Genomic DNA, 20,222 nt, shown 5'->3' with positions numbered 1-20,222 from the left:
CGTGGGGCTCAGGGTGAGGCTTTCAGACAGCCCCAAATCATCCTGCCCCAGTTTCCCTTCGCCAAGATCCATCGCCCAGCCACAGCACCACCTGACCAATCAACAGCCCACCCAGTCTCGGTGTCGTGAGAGCTGCAATCATTCAAGACAGGAATGTACATGACTGTCACAAAGGAAGCAGCTGTGAGGAACACACAGACTCTGTCACCGCGGAAAGAATCGGGGTCCAGGAAGCCAGCGTGGGCTGGGACCAGGAAGGGAGGGTTGAGGTGAGCCAGATACGGGAGGGAGCAGACAGGAACCGCAGGCTTACCGCGCTTTGTGAGCGGGAGGCCTGGGACTGCTCAGTCACCTGACAACGTCTCCCAGCCAGGCAGACACCTAGAACACCCGGTCCCCAGCCTGCGCGAGGGCCCTGTCAGGCTGATCTGAGTGCCTTGCCAAGATACCCGGGACACTCCTTGCTCCCCTCTCATCCTACCTGGGGTTTCCAGGTGCCTCTCCTCCCCTCCCTCCCCAAACCGAAAGACTCTTAAAGACATAGGACATGACTGTGTCCCTCCTGTGGAGTGCCCCTTGCTAAATACCTTCTCTGCACCCATGGGTGGCAGCGAGAGCAGGCTGCAGCCCCCTCCAGCCAAGGAGGTAGATGTCAGCTGGTTGTTAGCTTGGGGTGGGGGCGGCAGGGGGACACTCCCATGGGATCCAACAGCCTGGCCTCCAGGCCCATGCTCTGCTGGTTCCTTATCTCCTGCCTCCTCGAGGTCACTTGCTCTCCTCCTCCTGCCCCAGAGGTGTGATCCTCCGGACGCCCACCTGTAAAAATGCCAGATGTGCGTCTCTATCAATGCCACCTGTTCAACAGCCTTTCCAGTCAGTGGTTCTGAGGCCCGCGCTCTGTGCCTGCCTCTCCAGTGGCAGGGTCTGTCTGGAACTTTTGTGTGGGGGGGTGTCTGACCCTGTTCCCCTGGACCTTAAAGGCTTTGACAACAGTGTGGCCTCGCCCTCTGGGTCTTGTGTGGCCTCCCGCTCTGCAGGGCCCTCGGCAGGCAAGCGACCCTGGAAAGAGAAGTGGGAGGAGAACGGGGTTTTGTGCAGGCTGGGAGGCGGCACCAGAGGCTCATAGCTTGGCCCCATATCACTGTCAGCACTTTCCCTAAGCTGGTTCGGAATCCCCAACTCTGGGCTGAAGCCCCAGGACCCCAGTGGCAGCCGTGCAATCCCAAGGGCAGTGCTGTCTCCCATTGCCTGCATCCAGGCAGGCCACACACACACACAAGCTCTTAACCCAGTGACGGGGCCTCCTGAAGCTAGGTGAATTTGACGTCCAGCCAGGTGGGCGCAGCCCAAGGGAAGGTGCTTTAGCCAGGACAGGGACAGAGAAGGACAGTGAGTGAAGGGGCACACTGTACCTGCATCCGGGCCTGGGGCCTGTACCTGCCGTGGCTGCCTCCCAGGCAGGTGTGTGCTCCGGGCACAGCTAAGTCTGCGTTTCTTTCCCAAAAGGGGACACATTCCTTCCTTTCATTTGGCCACAGCTCTGCAGCTCTCCCCTGCTTACAGCACAGAGTTCTCTCTTAACCCTGCGCGTGGCACCTCTGTCCACGCCATGCGAGCCAGCCACGCTTGTCCCAGGGACAGCACGACAAAACACAGACACAGCACACAGCTCCCAGCCCAGACACGCCGGCTCTGTGTTCCGAAAGTGGTGGAAAACTTCCCCAAGTTTTTTCCACTAAAGCAATTTTTTGCATTAAAAATATTTATTTATTTGAAAGAGTTATAGAGAGAAAGGGACACACACACACACACACACACACACAGATCTCCCATCTGCTGGTTCACTCCCCAAATGGCTGCAATGACAGGGGCTGGGCCAGGGCAAAGCCGGAAGCTCCGGGTCGGCCACGTGGGTGCAGGGACCCAAGCACTTGGGCCATTTTCCATTGCCTTCCCGGGCACATCAGCAAGGAGCTGGATCAGAAGTGGAGCAGCCAGGACTCTCATAGGTGCTTACATGGGATGCCAGTGTCTCAGGCCCTGGCTTAACCCGCTGCACCACAAAACCAGCCCCTCTAGTAATATTTTTTTAAAGAGCAGCTTTTGTTGGGATATAACTTGCACACCAGGAAACTCATTTGCTTATAATGTACAATTTGGGGCTAGCACAATGGCTAGCAGGTAGAGCCACCACCTGTGACGCCAGCATCCCATAAGGGCACTGGTTCAAGTCCTGGCTGCTCCACTTCTGAACCAGCTCCTGCTAATGACTGGAAAAAGCAGCAGAAGATGGTCCAAAAGTCACCCCACATGGGAGACCTGTATGAAGCTCCTGGCTTCCGGTTTCGGGCTGGCCGAGCCCTGACCATTGGTGGCTAAATGGGAAGTGAATCAGTGGACAGGAGCTCTCTCTTTCTACCTCTCCCTCTTTCTGCAGCTCTGCCTTTCAAATAAATCAATAATATTTAAAAAAAAAAATAAGGTGCCATTTGATGCCTTTAAGTGTACTTCAAAAAGTTCATCGGGAATAGAATTAAGAGATGATTAGTAGGCCGGCGCCGCGGCTCACTAGGCTAATCCTCCGCCTAGCGGCGCCGGCACACTGGGTTCTAGTCCTGGTCGGGGCGCTGGATTCTGTCCCGGTTGCCCCTCTTCCAGGCCAGCTCTCTGCTGTGGCCAGGGAGTGCAGTGGAGGATGGCCCAAGTACTTGGGCCCTGCACCCCATGGGAGACCAAGATAAGTACCTGGCTCCTGCCATCGGATCAGCGTGGTGCGCTGGCTGCAGCGCGCCGGCCATGGCGGCCATTGGAGGGTGAACCAACGGCAAAGGAAGACCTTTCTCTCTGTCTCTCTCTCTCTCTCACTGTCCACTCTGCCTGTCAAAAAAAAAAAAAAAAAAAAGATGATTAGTTCAGTGCAAGAAATGTGAAATTTATGCCTATTTTTCATAATATATATTTTCCATGATTTTTGAAGATCCCTTCTATGCACTGATTTCAATATTTTTTGCACAAAAATGAATGTATCTTTTAAAAATTTATTTTCATTTTACTTTAAAGGCAGAGAGAGAGAGAGGGAGAGAGAGAGAAAGAGATCATTCATCTACTGGTTCGTTCCCCAAATGTTCCCAATATCCAGAGCTGGTCTGGACCAGAGGAGACCCAAACTGAGTTCTGAGCTCCTGGTTTCAACCTGGCCCAGTCCTGGCTATTGTGGGCATTTGGGGAGTGAACTAGCACATGGGAGACCCCTTTCTATCTATGCCTATCAAATAAATAAAATTTTAGGAGCTAACGCCATGGCTCACTTGGTTAATCCTCCACCTGCGGTGCCGGCATCCTATACGGGCACCGGGTTCTAGTCCCGGTTGCTCCTCTTACAGTCCAGCTCTCTGCTGCGGCCTGGGAAGGCAGTGGAGGAGGGCCCAAGTGCCTGGACCCTGCACCCACATGGGAGACTGGGAAGAGGCACCTGGCTCCTGGCTTCGGATCGGAGCAGATCCGGCGTGGCGGCCTTTTGGGGAGTGAACCAATGGAAGGAAGACCTTTCTCTCTCTCTCTCTCTCTCTCACTGTCCACTCTGCATGTCAAAAAGAAAAAAAAAAAAAGACTGGGCTGGCGCTGTGGCATAGCAGGTAAAGCTGCCGCCTGCAGTGCCAGCATCCTGTATGGGCACTGGTTTGAGATCCGGCTGCTCCACTTCTGATCCAGCTCTCTGCTAACGCACCTGGGAAAGCGGGGGAAGATGGCCCAAGTGCCTGGGCTCTGCACCCATGTGGAGATAGGGAAGACGCTTCCGGCTCCTGGCTTCCGATTGGCCCAGCTCCCGCAGTTATGGCCATTTGGGGGAGTGAACCAGCAGAAGGAAGGTCTGTCTCTCTCTGTCTCTCCCTCTCTTTTTCTCTGTAACTTTGCTCTTCAAAAAATAAATGAATCTTTAAAAAAAATGTTAAGGGGGAAAGTTCAGCTTCTTGAAATACTAAAAATGCAGTGGAATTATGGCTCTCAAAACTGTTAAACGTATGCATATAGTAATTTTTAAAAAAGATTTGTTTATTTAAATTTGAAAGAGTTACACAGAGAGGAAAGGAGAGGCAGAGAGAGAGAGAGAGAGAGAGAGAGAGAGAGAGAGAGATCTTTCATCAGTTGGTTCACTCCTCAATTGGCCGCATAACGGCTGGAGCTGCACTGATTTGAAGCCAGGAGCTTCCTCCGGGTCTCCCACATGAGTGCAGGAGCCCAAGGACTTGGGCCATCTTCTACTGCTTTCCCAGGCCACAGCAGAGAGCTGGATCGAAAGTGGAGCAGGACTCGAACCAGCACCCATTAACTTTTATTGATTTAATGCATGAAGGTATCGCATTTATTACTGTGTGAAATAACTGCAATTATATGGAAGTTCTGGGTTCTTCCAGCTTCTCTTTGCCCAAGCTCCTGCTCAGAAAGCCCGGGGGCTTCCTGCCTCCATGGAGACCGTGGTGGGCAGTCCAGCAGAGCGCTCTCTGAGTCTGCCTCAGGGCTGACCCGGGGATGGACCCCAGCTGCAGCTCTCAGTCCGGCTGGCGATGAAGTTTTACGCCAGCTGATGGCTCCAGTGGCATTTGGGTCCCTGTCATCCACGCGGGAGACGGGGATCAAGTTCCTGGCTCTTGACTTTAGCCTGGCCCAGCCCCAGCTTTTGCAGAGATGTGTGGAGTCAACCAGGAGACGGGAGCTTTCTCTTTCCCTCTCTCTGCCTCTCCCTTTCCTTCTGTCTCTCAAACAAGTAAATGAATGAATGAATGAATACTCTTTTAAAAGCTAAAAAAGATATTTTGGTGTGTAAAATTTTTATAACCCAATGCATAGTTTTTTAATAATAATATACATTTTCCATGAGTTTTTTGAAGACCACTGGTTTACGTAGATTTCAAAATTTTTTATGCCAAATTAACTTATGTTTTCATTCCATTTCCCTGAACTAAAATGGCCCTCGGTCCTGCGGCTCGTGACCCCGTCCTGTGCACTCAGAACTGTGGGACCCCTCACTGCCATGCCTCGGGTGCCCCCGGGGGCTCATGGGAGAAATAGGGGGGCATGACACCTGGGCAGGGAGCACAGGGTCCCACGGAGGGAGCATGCAAGGAGTTTCAGGGACGTTAGGGGTGCCTTGGCAGAAAGGCCAATAGGGGGCTGCCGTGTCTGCCATGAGAGATGGATGGGGGGGAGACAGGTGCTCTCCCCGCTGCGTCCGCCGCATGCTGCTTCTCATTTAGTGCAAGTCCCTCTCACCCAGACCGCAGGCACCTGCTGTTCTCCACGTACCCTCCTCACTCCACCTGCGACCCGTGCCCAGCGCTGCCCACTGTGGCTCCTCTCCTCCAACCACGCCCCTGCCCCCAAGCAAGCCCCCACTCGTGTCCAGGCACCACACTTTCCTTCTGGAGTATGACAATGGTTAAGTTTATGTGACAACTTGACTGGGCCATGCGGTGCCAGATTTATGGCTAAATGTTATTTCTGGGTGAGGATGCTTCTGGAAAAGTATTTTTAAAACATAATCAATTTTATTTATTTGAGAGGCAGAGGAAGAGAAAGAGAGAGCAAGAGAGAGTACTCCCAACAGCTGGTTGATTCCCCAAATGCTTGCAATGTCCTGGCCTGGGCCAGGCAGAAGTCAGGAGCCAGGAGTTCAAGCCAGGTCTCCTGCATGGTGGCAGGGACCTAGGTACCTGAGCCATCACTTGCTGCCCTCCTGGGAAACTGGAGTCAGCGGCCGGAGGCAGGTATTGAACCCAGGTGTAGGTCAAATGCCTGCCCGCAAGTTAGGCATCTGTCCCTTTGTGCACTGAGGGGGGACAGCTTGGGGCCTCTACATTGTAGCACCTGGGTTCCAAAACCTGCTCCGGCGTGATCCAGTTTCCCCAGGAGGGCAGCAGTGTCTCAAGGGGACAATACTACCCCTTATATGGAGAGCTGGAAAAACGGCTCCTGACCCAGCTCTGGCCATTATAGCCAATTGGGGGAGTGAACCAGTAGATGGAAGACCTCTCTCTCTGTTTAATTCTGCCTTTCAAACAAGTAAAATAAATATTTAAAAAAACTCTAGATTACTTATAATCACTAATACAATATAAATGCTATGTAAATAGTTAACTATGCTGTATTGTTTAGGGAATAACAACGATAGGAAAAATGTATATTTTCAGGATGGAGGGAATTTTTTTACGCATGTCTCCCCTCTGTGGGTGGTTGAATCTTCAGATATGGACACTACAATAGCCCAAGCTGGCTGAGACGGGGCACCTTCTGAGTTCGTCCTTAGAGGGCGCCAGAGAGTCACTGCCGGAGAAGTGGCTTTTCCTATTGGCTCTGACTTCCCTTCTTCAAGGGTCTGAGCTCATGGCCTCCAGCACCTGACTGCGCAGCGGCCAGGGCTTCCCCCAGCACCGGCCTTCCCACCCCTGGTGAGTGTCTCCCTAGCATGCTAGAGAGGGGAGTCTCTTAAAAAAAAAGTGTGGGTTTTAGAGTTGTTTAGAATTGGACTTACTTGAAATAGAAAGAGATTGAGTTTTCCATTTGCCGATTCACTCCCCAGATGCCAGCAACAGCCAGGACTGAACCAGGCCCAAACCAGGAGTCCAGAACTCCATGAGGTCTCCCATGTCGGGGGCAGGGACCCAAGGAGTTGGGCCATCACCGGCTGCCTCCTAGGGTGCACGTTAACAGGGAGCTGGACTCAGCAGTGAAGCTGGGACTGGAACCCAGGCCCTCTGTTCCCTGTGGGGTGTGGGCGTCTTGATCACTGAGCCAAATGCCTGGCCTGGAGGTGGATTTTGCACACATTTAGAGAATTCCAGCAGGTTCCGGCACCTTGGCACCACGGCCAGACCAGGACTGTGCTGTCTTGGGCCGTGTCTGCAGCTTGGCAGGGTTTCCTGGACCCTGGATCTCAGCCTACAGAGGTGCTGGCTACTCCTTCCACCTGCAGTTCTTGCACTCTACAGAGTGCCCGTCACCTTTTACTAATGCCTCCTTACTCCAACCACCACGATCGTCAGCAGTGCCCGATACTAGACAGCATCTGTTCAAATCACTGTGTATTCCCCGTTCCTGGTACTCCCCTGATTAATACTCTTTTTCTGACAACCTTTATTGGCCCTAGTTCTTTTTAGTTTATAGTTGTTTTTCTTATTTCACTTGTGTCGTCTTCTGTTGATGTTATTTCAATCCAAAAATCTCTGCTGGTGGACAATAGCTCCTTTGTATAACTTTGAGCCTGTTAGCTATTCTAACAGCTTCACCTTCTCTGGCAAGTCTCTTCTGAGAACTTCCTGGCTCACCCCACACTCTCGCTTGCCCTTTATACTGCGTATGACCCCCCAGCCTGGGCTCTGCCTTCCACGTTGTGTTGGGAGTCTCCTTGGACTCCCTCCTGTGGGATCCCTCGTCCATGCGCTCCATGTAATTTCCATTTTGGCTTCTCCTCCCTGCCTTTGCAGGTGTATGCCTTATGGAAATATCCTTTGGGATGGGCATTTGGTCCGGCCGTTGAGACGTTTTATCCCGTATCACAGCGCTTGGGTTCCATTCTTGGCTTCAGCTCCTGGCTCCAGCTTCCTGCTAATGCAGACCCTGGGAGGCCATGGTGCTGACTTAAGTAATTGGGTTCCTGCCACCCACATGGGAGACCTGGATTGAGTTCCTGACTCCCAGCTTTGGCCCAGGCCATTGTGGGCATTTGGGAAGTGAGTCAGTGAATACGAGCTTCCTCCTTCTCTCCCTCCCTCTCTCTCTCTCTCCCTCTCTCTCTCTCTCTCTCTGTCTCTGTCTCTGTCTCTCCCTCTCTCTCCTCCCCCTACCCCCACTCCATCTCAAATAAGACTTTTCTAAAAATAAAAAATGTATATAATTTTCATCATCATTTAAAAAATCATCTATTATTTTTCACTTTATGTTTCTGTGTGGAAGCAAACTGTTGAAATCTTTACTTAATGTATGCTAAACTGATCTTCTGTATATAAAGAGAATCGAAAATGAATCTTGATGTGAATGGAAGGGGAGAGGGAGTGGGAAAGGGGAGGGTTGCGGGTGGGAGGGACGTTATGGGGGGGAAGCCATTGTAATCCATAAGCTGTACTTTGGAAATTTATATTCATTAAATAAAAGTTAAAAAAAATGTATATCATTTGAAATCCAAGTTACAGGTTCAAGTTTATGTTTATTTGGTGTTACTTTAAAGCACATTTTACTTACTTGTTATACCTTATAAAGAATACACATATATTAATATCACTGCTACGATTCTAGCAGAGAGCTTAAAAATAAGGAAAAAAAAATCCTTTAGTTGTTGTACTGGGGTTTTGTATGGTACCATCCCGTTCCTGAACTCAATGTGTAGATCTTGTTGAAATCTACTTTTTATTTTTATATCAGGAACAACTTCCCATATCTTCTCGTATGCTTCATTATTGTGTAGTCATTTACACCTATTACATATTCTTTCACACATATTCTCGACATTTTCTTTAAGTCACTACAACATTTTAATGGAGTTTTGGTATTCTATAGCACAGACCTCATAAATCCTCAGACAGTTCCTCGAAGTGCATATAATGAGAAATCCATACATGGACTTCAGACATGTCCTGGACCCAAATAAGCTCATACTAACTTGTTGTCATGTGTCTGGACAGGACGTAGTTCCAGGCAGTGAGAAGATCCCATTTGAAAAGCACTCTCATCAGAACGCCAGGAGTTCTGCCTAAACTGGAGCCAGGGGAAACATCAAATCTCTAGGGAAGCTTGGGTGGAAGAATCATGAAATCAAATCATTGACATTTTACAAAAAGTTCATGGAGACAATGTCCTATAGAAGTCAGCAATTTGTGAATGGGGGGGAGACAATGTTGAAGATGGAGCCCACCCAGCCCACCCAAGGAATCCCCTCACCTTGCTCACACCCTCCTGAGGAGGAGGGCCGACGATTAAACAGCGGCCGGCCCCAGAGCCGTCCCGGCCGGCACAGCTGACGCCATGCTGACCGCTGCTCTCTGGTTATCCACGCTGTCGTGCCCAGATCAGCTTCCTTGGAACGGCAGCACGGCCAGGCCAGGATGGTGTGGGACACAAAGACCATGGCAGCAATGCCCAGCAAGACCTGCAAGCGGTCCAGTGAAAGTGGAAGCAGACGGGTCAAGAGCAAGGTCATGGCGATGGGTTTTTTGGGCCGCTCGATGGCTTTCTGGAGAGCCCAAGAAGGACATCTGCTTATGAGGAGGGTGTTTGGAGGAAGGTGCAAAGCACTAGCAGGAAAGTGTCATGTCCAGAAAGCTTCCCAGAGGGGCCTCCACCGTCACAGTGCGCCTGCTCGTTTCTTTCATCCAAGAACAGCAACTCTGCATGAGCTTCACAGGTATCATTCCACACGCACCTTGTGGTCTTGGTTTGACTTAAAGTCCTTGACTTCTTTCCTTTCCTTTCCTTTTTTTTTTTTTTTTTTTTTTTGACAGGCAGAGTTAGACAGTGAGAGAGAGAGAGACAGAGAGAAACGTCTTCCTTCCGTTGGTTCACCCTCCAATGGCTGCTGCTGTGGCCGACGCGCTGCGCAGATCTGAAGCCAGGAGCCAGGAGCTTCTTCCTGGTCTCCCATGCGGGTGCAGGGCCCAAGCACTTGGGCCATCCTCCACTGCCTTCCTGGGCCACAGCAGAGAGCTGGACTGGAAGAGGAGCAATCAAGACAGAACCGGTGCCTCAACTGGGACTAGAACCCAGGGTGCCAGGGCCGCAGGTGGAGAATTAGCCTAGTGAGCCGTGGCGCCGGCCTCTTTCCTTTCATAAACTTAAAACATCTCTAATGGCATGCATTTTTCTTTGGTGAATAATGTAATATAGGCCGGCGCTGCAGCTCACTAGGCTAATCCTCCGCCTTGCGGCGCCAGCACGCCAGGTTCTAGTCCCGGTTGGGGTGCCGGATTCTGTCCTGGTTGCCCCTCTTCCAGGCCAGCTCTCTGCTGTGGCCCAGGAGTGCAGTGGAGGATGGCCCAAGTGCTTGGACCCTGCACCCTATGGGAGACCAGGAGAAGCACCTGGCTCCTGCCTTCGGATCAGCGTGGTGTGCCGGCTGCAGCGGCGGCCATTGGAGGGTGAACCAACGGCAAAAGGAAGACCTTTCTTTCTGTCTCTCTCTCTCACTGTCCACTCTGCCTGTCAAAAAAAATATATAATAATGTAATATAAAAGAAGGCTGCACTGATATGAAATGCCAAGGGCTTCAGTTCTATGGAGATGGACTGAACAGCTGGTGCCATTGAGTGTCTTGAACTTGATGGATTTTATGTTGAGAAATAAAGTTTCTCTTTTAATTTCATTTCTTTTAGTTTCATTCTTCTACACACTTTTTAAAGTTGCTTTATATATAGCTCGTTTCCTTTTATGGGACATACAGGTGGTTAGTGTGGACTCACTGTTGAAGCTTTTTTTTTTTAAATATTACTTATTTGAAAGAGTTACAGAGAGAGGAGAAACACACACAAAGAAAAAGACAGAGTGAGAGAGAGAGAGAGAGAGAGAGAGAGTCGTCCATCTATAAGTTCACTCCCCCAGATGGCTACAATGGCCAGGGCTGATCAAGGCTACAGGCAGGAGCCAGGAGCTTCTTCCGGGTCTCCCACGTGGGTGTAGGGGCCCAAGGACTTGGGCCATCCTCTACTGCTATCCCAGGCCATAGCAGAGAACTTGATCGGAAGTGGAGCAGCCAGGACTTGAATGACGGCCAGTACAGGATGCCGGTGTCACGGGTGCCGCCCCCTGCAAGAACTTCTATGAAGAGCAGACCTGCCCAGTGGAGACGAAGGTAACCTCCCAGGATCCCAGGACTCGTGCAGGACCCAGAGGCAGCTTGTCACGTGACAGCACAGCTACCCTCCAGGTCTTCTGCAGAATCCATACACTGAATGGCCTTACGGGATAACCACCCAGCTGCCCAGGGCAGAGCATCCTGCTGCCGTCTTAGCCAGCTGCCTGCCAATCAGCCACTCACCCACGGAAAGGCCCCACGATTGTTTCCAGGCCATCAACAGTCTCTCTCGCTCGCTCTCTTGCTCTCTCCCCCATCTCCTCTTTTTCGTATTTGCCTCCTGTTCCTGCCTTGGATCTGTGCATTGAGGCTGTGACTGGCATCCTTGTCTCCGAGTGAACAGGGTGCTGAGGATGAATGGGGTGCCCCTGCGCCAGCCTGGGACACCGCCACCCACACTGCTTACCCTGGATCGCGTTCTTTGGGTGGATCAGGCGCCACCGAGCTTCTGGTGGGCACTGTTGGCTCCAGCACATAAGGTGAAGGAAGGCAGCTCTCAGCGCCTCCAGTTATAAAACGCACCAAAGAATGACATCATAACCCAGCCAGAAACAGAGGGAGCTCAGTGCAAGGCTAGGGCTGGGGGAAACTCACATAATTTCAACACCTCCAGCCTGTAACCCCACTCCATGCACAAAAACAGACAGGCGATTCATAAGCAGATGCAAGGTTTTCAACACCCCACGGTCTGTAGCTAGCACGGAAAGCGAGTCCCACGTCCAGCCCCTCACACAGTGCCTCTCCTTGTCCTTTCTCAAGGCTCCCAGAGACCCAGGCAGCAGCCCCCTCCCGAGTGGAAACCCACAGGACCGAGGCTGCCCCGGGACAGTGCGCGTCTGTGAGCCGATTGGCAGCGCCGGGCTTGGTCGACCACACCTTTTCCCGCTGCTGCAGGCCAGGGCCTGGGGAGGGGGGGATCGCTGACCTCCAGGGGGCGCTAGGGGCTGAGCTTTGGGACTAGCGCACACTGGAGTCTTCATGTCCAGTGTGCCTTCCACCCACGGTCCCTGCCGCACCTGGGACGACACAAGGTGTCACGCTGGCCCAGGCCAGCAGGGAGAAGCCACAGGGTCGCAGAATCACAATCCGGGCTTTCATGCCACTTGCTTGATGGACAAACACCTACCCAATGGCTGTGGGTGCCAGCTCGGCCACTCGGACAGACGCGGGTTAGGAGAGCCCACGTTTTTGGCAACTAGACGCAAGCAGTGTTTTCTTGGATTGTACGCTGCAGACTGTACGTAGAGCAACGTTTTCCAAGGACGCTTCTCCTCCGGTGCATCTCCCCTTCCCTGAGGGGATGAATGCCAAGACCCTCAGGGGCTTCCTGAAAGCAGAGAGAGAACTGAACCCCACGGACGTGGCACCCTGCGTTTTCCTGTATGCCCCGAGCATTGCCACCTCCTACCAGCACTCACCTGCACTTGTGTGTGTTCCGGGCTGGGCTCCCCTGCTCCTTGGGCCCAGTGTTAAGTAAAACAGGGGTCACTTGGACACAGCATTACAATCCCACAGCGGTTGATTAGATAACCAAGACGGCTACTGAGCGGCAAGTGAGAAGCGTGTACGGCATGGACACACGGGTCAAGGGGTGGGACGGAGAGTTCATCACGCTCCTCCCAATGGCGCACGATTTAAAATTTATGAACTGGTGGGGTGAGCATTTGGCACAGAGGCTAAGACTGCTTAGGACACCGACACGCTGTATCACACTGCGGGGATTCGAGTCCCAGCTTTGCTTCCAATTCGCGTGGGAGCCATGGACCGGGTCCTGGGCTCCTGGTTTCAGCCTTGCCCAGCCCTGGCTGTTGCAGTCATTTGGAGGGTGAACCAGCAGATAAATCTCTGTCTCTGTTTTTCAGATTTAAAAAAGTTTTTTAGACGGCCCTCGGCTTGGGGAACAGAAATGGTGGAGAGCAGAAACTTCACGTAAGACAGGGGGGACCACGAAACAGGCAGGAGACTGAGACCTTGTCAGTTTCCCGGGTCGCTGCCTGAAACGGTTTTTCTGACTTTACTGTTCCTGAAGGCGGTCGGGCGGGCACTGAGAGACAGGGAGAGGCAGCAGCTCCTCCCCGGCCAGCCCCGGGCTGCCTCTAGCAGGCAGAGAGTGGCACGTAGCACCGTGAGCAGGAAGCGGGCAAGCACAGGTGCAGGCCAGGTGGCAGGTGCTGTGCCTCCACCCTGTTTCCGGAGCTCCTAGGGCAAGCGGGCCCAGGGCCCTGTGTGTGCTCACCCTCTGAACCCACAGGGTGTAGGGTTGCCTGATACAGCACAGGCCCCTGGGTCAGATTTCAGCTTCATATAAACAGAAGACAAAGACAGTTGTTTTTTTTTTGTTTGTTTGTTTGTTTGTTTTGTTTTGTTTGTAGAAGCAAGGCTCAAACACTATTTTTACTTGCTTAGTCTGGCCAGCCTACCTAGGAGGGACCATGAAGGCAGGCCAGGGCTCCCTCAGCCCTCTGCTTAAGTGGCATCCTCACAAGGAAGCCTCCCTGGCCATCTTCTTAAACATTCATTATTTGGGAGAGAGAAAGAGATAGACAAACAGAGCTCCCATCTGCTGCCTGCAATGCCCAGGGCTGGGCCAGGCAGAAGCCAGGAGCTGGGAACACAGTCCACGTCTCTGATGTGGGCGGCAGGGACCCACGCACTGGAGCCGTCGCTGCTATCTCCCCAGGTGTGGATTAGCAGAAAGGTGGAATCAAGAACGGAAGCCGCACTTGAACGCAGGCGCTCCCGTACAGGAGACGGGCATCAATCGTAATCGCTAGGCCAGTGTCCTTCCCTCCACGGCCCTTTGCATGGCCCCGCCCTCCCCTTTGAAATCCCAGGATACATCTGTGTGATTATGGCCTGTCTCACCCAGGGTTGTGCAGGCCCCTCAGGGCCAGGGGCCTTATCTACCCCATTGTGTGTCCTAGGTGAGCCGCAAGTGTCTACCGATGGAGTGTGTGTTCCAGGGGCAGATGGAAGGAGGCTGTGGCGTGGCCAGAGACAATGTTATGGAGGAGGCAGCACTGGAGTAGGACCTTGAAGAAAATTATAATGGGTTGCTAGGTGGACAGAGGGCTGAGAAGGAAGCTCCAGGCAGAGGGATGGGTGTGAACAGTCGTGGAAAAGTGGGAGAGCAGGTGGCCGGGTTGAACGGGAAGGTGGGGCTGTGTCTGCACAGAGCTGTGGATTGGGAACAGCGGCAGGGGCCTGGCCTCAAAGCTTCGTGTGCACCCACCAAGCTGGGGTGGGGAGCCCAGGGAGAAGGCAGATTTAGAGAAGTGTGGGATCAGGCGGAGGATCTCTCAGCCCGAGGATGGCTCAGAAGGGGGGCTGAGGGTCTGAACCAGGCCATGACAGTGTGGGGAAGGGGAGACCAGCAGTGGGTTTGTAGGAGAACCAATGAGACCACTGTATCCCAAGGGCTGGGAGATGAGGCCCAGGAGGCTGCCTGTTGGGGTAGAGGGTGGCATTTTAGTAAGACTGAACACCCCAGGAGGGTGGGCAAGGCCTTGGGGGGTGGGGGTCCAGGCAAGCAGCGTGTGCATATGAGCCAAGGGTGATTGATTTATTTACTTGAAAGCCAGAGTTACAGGGAGAGGGAGAGGGAAAAGGAGAGGAAAGGAAGGGAAGAGAGAGATCTTCCATCTCTGGTTCACTCCCCAAATGGATGTAATGATTAGGGCTGGCCCCAACTGGTACTCACAAGGGATGCCAGCATTGCAGGCGGAGGCTTAACCTGCTGTGCCACAGCACTGCCGTGCTCCTGTGGGGGCCTGGTGGGCATTCTGTGTGACCAGGGCTAACTGCCCGGGAAGGCCCGGCCCCACGCTTCCCTCAATGGGCGTGAACACGTGGAGCAGCTCAACCCCAGCCCTATCAGCTGGAGAGTGCCAGTCAGTGGAAAAGGATCTACTTCCTTGGCCATAATTTCTCCTCTCTATCCCTGAAAGGACTTTGTACTGCCCATGACCTTGGAGGACAAACTGTCCTTGGGGAGTCATGGGGAGAGCTCCAGATGTTTCGGCGGGGGGTGGTGGTGGTGGTGGTGGTGGTGGAGGGAAGCTCCAAGGGTTAAAAAGCAAGCACACGGGGATGGACAGGGAGATCAGTGTCTCACAGGGCATGTCATTCCTGGGCCACGAGAACAGTAGAGTAAGAACTTGAGCTCACAGGGGCAGGCATTAGTCACAGTGGCTGAGACGCCGGCTGGGGACCATCAGAGTACTGGGTTTGGTTCCCGGCACGGCGCCTGACCCCAGCTCCCCGCTAACACATTCCCTGGAAGGCAGCAGTGATGGCTCAAGCACTCGGTCCCTGCCCTCCCCCGTATCGTGGACCCACGTTGAGTTCCTGGCTCCAGGCTGCTGTGGGTATAACCAGAGGACAGAACTATCTGTGCATGCATGAGCTCAGAGGAGAGGCTAGTCAGCAAGGAGGGCAGGGTGTGGGTGTGGCTTTTGTTTTAAAAATCTCATTTGCATACAGTGAAATGAGCTCCTTTGGTGCACTTTACATCCATGTAACTCCTGGAAACCACTCCCACCCACCCCCTGCCGCCGCCAGGGGGCCGCACACGGAATGGTTCCAACATTGGTGTCCTGACCTTTCCTCGTCCATGAACTCTGATAGCTACTGATCTGCTCTCTGCTCTGTATTGTTATCTTTTCCAGGATGTCACAAACATGGGATCATGCAGTACAAAGCATGTTGGGAGTGTTCTGCAGTCAGTAGAACACATTTGAGATTTGTCCACCTGGTGCACAGATCAATAGCTCATTCCTCCTCATTACTGAGTCGGAAGAAACAGTTTACCCCTCACCCACTGAAAAACATCTGGGTTATTTCCAGCCTCGGCGAGTGCAAACAGTGCTGGTATAAGAGTGTTTCAATATATTAATTCATTTTCCTGAAACGGACATTTAAGATGAACCCAGTATTTTTACAAGAAATTTTAAATTTCATTTTCACTTTTTAACTTATGTAAGTTCCTTTTTATTTGAAAGGCAGCAAGATGGATAAAGAGATAGATGTTCACTGTTCACTTTCCAAATGCCCACAACAGCCAGAGCTGGCCCAGGCTGAAGCCAGGAGCCTGGAACTCCATCCAGGTCTTCCACAGGGGTAACAGGGGCCCAACAGCTTGAGCCATCATCTGCTGCCTCCCAGGGTACTGTACGGTAAAAAGCTGGCCTGGAAGCAGAGCCAGGACTCAAGTCATGCTTTCTAATACGGGGAAGCAGTACCTTAACCACGGGGCCAAATGCCCATTCCTGAATCCAGTTTTTGGCTATTAGGAATAAAACTGCTACGAACATTCTTTTCTATAGGTTTCCATACATTTCTGGTGGACCCGGCACCCATTTCTCTTGGGTATATACCTAGGAACAGAATGGCTGGCTATGTTTAGCTATCGTAGATACTGCCAGTTTTCCAACTGTGACCAATTTTTAGGTCCAGCAGCAACATGGCAGGTGTACAATAGCTGTGCATCCCAACACTTGAGTCCCGAGCGCTGTATTGTCAATTCTTTTCATGTTAGCTCTTGTGGTCAAAGTCTAGTGGTATCTCATCATGGTTTTAATCTTCAATTCCCTGCTGACTAATGCTGTTGGGCACCTTTCATATGGTTATTGGCCAGATCAGGGAGAAGATAGACATTGGCCCAGGGCAAAGATGCTTTTTAGGGGCATGGCGGGGACGAGAAGGGGGAGTAGCCCTTTTAAAGCTCTCCTACAGGCCTAGGATTTGGGGATGAGGCTGAGAGGCTCTGGGCAGGTGGTCCTCCCCATGAAGGTCCTACAAACTCTTTCCTAATTCTCTCCTTTTCCACAAATATTAGAAGAGGAGTTGGGATTCAGACGCCACCCGCTCTGCCTCCTGGGCTGTGTTCGGTCTGTGTCAGCTGTATCTATATCATTTGCCTTACGTACATGTAGTCTAATTATCCACAGAAACAGTTATTGAAGGGAAATGGATCACAGAAAACTTTCAGAGTCACCATCTGGGGCAGGCACTTAGCCCAGCAGTTACGATGCCGGTTGCGGTGGCCTGGTTTCAGGTCCTGGCTCTGGCTCCTGACCTCAGATTCCTGCTAATGCAGACCATGGGAGGCAGCAGTGACGGCTCATAACCGGGTCCCTGACAACCACGTCGGAGACCTGGATTGAGTTCCTGGCTCCTAGCTTTGGCCCTGGCCATTGTGGGCATTTGGAGACTGAACCAGTGACTGGGAGTGGGCATGCACTCTCTGTCCCTCTACTTCTAGAAAAAAGCCAATAAGTCATAAGCTTACAGATAAATACACCTTCGCAATGTGAACACAGCCATGCCGTGACCACCCAGGCCAAGAAATGGGATGTTATCAGCACCTCAGGAGCTCCCACTGCCCCCTCCCACCCTCCCTCTTCTTTGTCCTTCTCAAAGGTAACCACTCTGCTGGCTTTCTAAAGCAACATAGAGAGCCAGCGCTGTGGTGCAGCGGGTTAACCCTCTGGCCTGAAGTGCCGGCATCCCATATGGGCGCTGGTTCGAGACCCAGCTGCTCCACTTCTGATCCAGCTCTCTGCTATGGCCTGGGGAAGCAGTAGAAGATGGCCCAAGTCCTTGGGCCCCTGCACCCTTGTGGGAGACCTGGAAGAAGCTCCTGGCTCCTGGCTCCAGATTGGACCAGCTCCTGCCTTGCAGTCAATTGGGGAGTGAACCAGCGGATGGAAGACCTCTCTCTCTCTCTCTCTCTCTCTCTCTCTCTCTCTCTCTCTTTCTGCCTCTCCTCTCTGTGTAACTCTGACTTTCAAATAAATAAATAAATATTTTAAAAAAAGCAACAGAGATGAGTTCCATTGTTGAACTTGACACAGATGGCTACGGAAATGGAATCGTGTCATTTGGTTTTTCTGCTGTTTGGCTTTTCCATTCAAGGTTGGGTTTAGCAGTGTCGTGCACATGGCTGCTCGTGCTTGTGGGCCATCTGTTCTTCCTGCTGCAGGGGCGTCCATTGTGTGAACACATCACGGTGTTGCTATGCAGCCACTGCTGCCGGACTTTGGGCTTGTTTATAAGATTAGTATCGTGGGTCCTGTCTGCTGGTGCACACTGCACACACCTCGCTTACAGGCCTGCATCTGGGGTTGCTGGGAGCTGGGGAAGTGGCTGCCTCTATTGTGCACCTGAGCTCCTGTTCCTCCTCTCACCGTCGTCAGCTCTCAAACTCTAGCTACTCTGGTGGGAATCACTGCCCTTCAACAACTGAACTGTAGCAAGCAGTGAAGGGGGTTGGGCGCAAGTCCAACCCAGTTCCATCTACACAGTGCTTCCCAAAAGCGGGGAGGGGTGTGGTTCCGAAGAACACAGCTGGCTCTGTCTCCACAGCTACCCCCAACGACTGGCACTGGGGTGCTGCCATAAAGCCGCCACCTCCAATGCCGGCATCCCATGCGAGTTCTGGTTCAAGTTCCGGCTGCTGCACTTCCCATCCAGCTCCCTGCTAGTGTGTCTGGGAAAGCGACAGCTGACCCAAGAGCCTGGGTGTGGGGAGAAACTCGGACTAGACTGTTACTGGAATTAAGACTTAATCTATGCATCTGCTCTCCCACAATATGGCGCTGGGAGAGGAGGAAACAGCTTCTACACAGCTGCCTCCAGTTCAACCAATAAACAGCAGGACCTGCTCCTGATTGGAGAGCAGCGTACTCGGCGTGTGGGTAGCAGAGTTGGGATTGGTGGAGGAGGACTATAAAGGAGGAGAGAGACAACATGCACGAGGAACATCTATCTGAAGGAACACCTGAGCAGCCCCCGAGAGAGCCGGCCGGCGGTGTGCCACTCCCCCGCGGAAGTGGGGAAAGTGGCAGGGGGAACCGCCCTTCCACGGAGGTGGAGGGACGGTAGCCAACCCGGGAAGAACCAGCAGCAAACCCGGGGAGGGCCGAGCAGACGAAAGAACAGCGCAGGGTCCTGTGTCGTTCCTCCACGAAGAGGGGGAGCGACACCTGGGTTCCTGCCACCCACGTGGGAGACCCTGGCTTCAGCCTGACCCAGCCCTGGCTGTTGCAGCCGTTGGGGGGTGGGGGGAGTGAGCCAGTGAATGGAAGAGCTCTCTCCCTCTCTCTCTCTGTAATTCTGCCTTTTAGATAAATAAATAAATCTTTAAGAAAGCCACCCCCAGTATTCACCTCTTCAATCCATAGGCTGTGGGATATTATTTAGTAATTCTGTCCACCAGTGAGCAGGGAACTGCAAATTAATTTATTTTAATTTATTTTAATTTACTTGAAAGGCAGAGTTGCAGAGTTATAGGTGGGGGAGAGGGGGATTGATGCTTCCATCAGCTGGTTCACTCCCCAAATGGCCACAACGGCTGGGGCTGGGCCAGGGCTGAAGCCAGGAACCTGGAGAACTCCATCCAGGTCTCCCACGGGGGTGGCAGGGGCCCAAGCACTTGAGCCATCTTCCCCTGCTTTCCCAGACACACTAGCAGGGAGCTGGACGGGAAGTGACGCAAGTGGAGCAGCCGGGACTTGATCTGGTGCTCCTACGGGATGCCGGCATCGCAGGCGGCAGCCTAACCCGCTGAGCCCTAATCCTAGCCCTAAAGCTGTAATTTAATTTCTAAATTAAGTACAAACAGAAATAGTATAGCTAAATAAGTCAAGTTCAGGGCTTGGTGGGCTCTTGAACCTTTTAAAAGCAGGTTGGCTTTTCCCAAAGACAACACATAATTCATATTTAAACGGACCCAACACAGAGCCTGGGACAGGGTAGACACTCAGTCTCATGATTAAAAATAGCACCTTAGGCTGCCCTGGAAGGGAGTGGCTGCACAGGCTGCACCCGTGTTATTAAGCAGCGCAGTCCCGTGGCCACGGCTGTCAGAGAGGCGTGCCAGGGCTCTCCTCACTTTCCAGGCTCACAGACAAGGATCAGCAAAGGCTGTGAGGAGGAGGGTGCTGGCCGAGGGTGTGCATTCCTGTGTGTGCTGGCTGAGGTGTGCGTTCCCGTGTGTATGCACTTCCGCTCCCCCACACACACACACACGCTCACACACACGAGCCTGCTGTGGGGAGCAGAGCAGACACCAACAGTGTGAAGCCCGTTCCTCCCACTCGTTGATTTCTCAGACGTGGACTCACACGTGCTTGTCCAACACTGCACGAGAGACTCGGCCTACAGAAATGGGGAAGCTACTGGACTAAGCCTGTGGCCTAGTGGACTTAGCCGGCCACCTTCGGAACACAGGCTCACAGCACATACAGTTTGCCCCCCCGAGTCAAGGACGCGTCATCCTAGACCTCAATCCTTTCCGACTGTCGCCCACGGCGGTTCTGAACTTGCCGTGACACATTCTCACTTCCCGGAAGCTCTCTCTCTCCTCACTCCAGCTCAGCTGGCT

This window comes from Oryctolagus cuniculus, chromosome 7 (assembly GCF_964237555.1).
Source record: "Oryctolagus cuniculus chromosome 7, mOryCun1.1, whole genome shotgun sequence".
In the NCBI taxonomy this organism is placed as follows: Eukaryota; Metazoa; Chordata; class Mammalia; order Lagomorpha; family Leporidae; genus Oryctolagus; species Oryctolagus cuniculus.
The sequence above is the reverse complement of the archived record's forward strand: the minus strand, read 5'-3'. Positions refer to the sequence as shown.